Here is a 2,442-nt window from a genome sequence, read left to right on the forward strand (position 1 = left end):
TTACATTTCAATCCTAACTTGACCTTACATATTCCAAATTACACCATTTCAATAACATGGACCATTCAAACCATGATCATTAAACTCTTTTTCAAATCTATTCAATTTCCAAATTTATTACATTCAATAACCAATTTCAAACCCCATTTAAATTTACATGTTTACATTTTATTCAATATCGTGCATCCACCTCTTACAAATTAATTCACAAAATTTATAAAGAAAAATCATCATTGACACCAAATCCCATATATTCAATTTCACTATCCATGTGCAAGGTTTGATCAATTGCTAAGGCCTTACATTCCAATCCACTTTCTCATCTATTTTCACATTCAACCTATGTTTTATTTCTACAAAATCAATATACATACATGTGTTTGTCAATTTTTTAATTATAACCTTTGTTTCCAAAATGCGTTACACAGCCATTTTCAATTTCAATCCTAAAACTACATTACAAAATCTCAATATTTTCCATGACAACACAATCCAAGAGCAATTCGAGTATTCCATGAGCTGCCCCAAATCCATGTCCAATTCCATATCCATATGCTTCCATTCATCATGGCCTAGCATTTCAAGTTTAAAACAAAATATATAAGTCCAACCTATAACCAAGCATACATATTAATATATTAATCACATTGCGTTCGCAATCAATTTCTAATACTAAATACATGATAATGACACTCCAAATAACAACATAACATTGCATTTTACTTTACAAGTAGAATTTTAATTTGAATAAGGTTAAGTCAAAAAATATACTCATTGCATTTCCAATTGGTAGCAGCGTTTTGAATTTCATTTCAGCTGAAATTTAACTTGAATTTCAAAGTAAATTCCAAGAGAGTTTCAGTTAAATACATTGCATATGCATCGGTTGAAAGGAGGGCTGCCACTTTTTCTTAGCAGATTGAAACTCCCTCCATGTTTTTACAACAATACACATCGGTCTGCAACATATTTTCCTACATACATCATAGTACAACCAGAAAAAAATCTCAATAGAGTGCTAACAAGCAAACTAACCAATTTCACTAACTACATTAAGTCTTCACTTAACATTATTACACTAACTGCAGACCTAACCAATGATATTCCCTAACTCCCTAACTCAAATGAAAAACCATTCTAAAACCTATAAACAAAATTTCCAATTTTTCACGACACACTTAAATAACTAAGAGATTGTTCATTTTGCAAAACAGTAGAAAATTTCATTTGAAATCTCACTTGAACTCATTTCATGTAACTAACCCAAACAACTTTTTAATTTGTAACTGACAATTGAATTTACGATTAATTTCTGATGAATTTGGATGGTATTCAAGACAGAATTTTGAGTTATAAAAGACAGGTTATCATTCGTTCAGGGGGCACCACCAGTATCATAACAAAAACTCAAAACCACTTTTCACTCTCTCCCTAATAACCCTGAAACTAAACCCCCTCAACTGAATAACTGAATTTCCAACTGATAATTGTTCCTAACAACCTAACTAAATTCTAATAAACTACCACACTCCAACAGAATTTATAACAACTCATTGAACCTGCATAACTCCATTGATAACAGAACCTTCAGGAGATTTTTTTTCACAACCGATAACAACCTCCCTAAACCACTGCTTCCAAAGACCCCCTCTAACCTCTTGAATCAACCTCTGAATAGAACTGAAAACCCTCCAATTAAGGAGGGGGAAGGAAAGAATGAAGATCGTAACAAGAAGTTAAAGGTAGACCGAGTAAGGACCCCCTCTAACCTCTTCATCACAAATCACGAGTGCAACAACGCATCAAACGAGCGCATCACCATCGACGACGCGAAAACAAGACTTTGGCACAGAGGAAGTCACAGGAACAAGATCCAAATGCCTACGGTGAGAGATTCTTGTTTTGGACGTCAACATTTCCTCCCGCCGCTTTCGTGTTACGGTGTGCATCTACTTTGAATCCATGAGCTTCTTTAGGCAGGTCACGGTTCTCGATGAACCCGATTTTGGCATATGGAGTTGTTTGGAGCTTGAGCCTTTGACCCAAGCAAGATGTTCATTTCATACCATTCCCTCCGATTATAACACCCCCTGGCCCATTAATCTTGCCCTAACCCCCTTTAATCCATGTTAATGAGTTTAATTTATCTTAATTTTGTTAAGTTTTAATCTTGTTAGAATTTAGGTAATTTTTGATCTTGGTATAAAAATTAGGATTTTCTTGTTTTTGTTAGTTAGGATTAATATTTTGTTGATAATTAGATTAATCCATTTGTTAGATTTGATTAGGTGATTAGGTTATGATTAGGTTGAGTCAATTCCTTTAATTTGATCTTGCTTTCTTTTTTTCAGAATTAATCTCATAATTGATTAGCTATGTTAGACGGAGTGGCTAGTGATCGAGAGGGGGTGAATAAATCACCTCTTTTGAAATAAACGGATT

General features: G+C 33.7%; 1 long non-coding RNA gene across 1 annotated transcript; it reads right to left on the bottom strand.

The window, feature by feature from the left end:
- Positions 1–233: 233 nt before the first annotated feature.
- On the bottom strand, positions 234–2,103 carry LOC127118973 (uncharacterized). Its single transcript, XR_007802503.1, has 2 exons — positions 1,770–2,103; positions 234–572 (listed from the first exon to the last, which is right to left on the bottom strand). It is a non-coding gene; the product is annotated as an uncharacterized LOC127118973 (long non-coding RNA).
- Positions 2,104–2,442: the final 339 nt, after the last annotated feature.

This window comes from Lathyrus oleraceus, chromosome 2 (genome assembly GCF_024323335.1).
Source record: "Lathyrus oleraceus cultivar Zhongwan6 chromosome 2, CAAS_Psat_ZW6_1.0, whole genome shotgun sequence".
In the NCBI taxonomy this organism is placed as follows: Eukaryota; Viridiplantae; Streptophyta; class Magnoliopsida; order Fabales; family Fabaceae; genus Lathyrus; species Lathyrus oleraceus.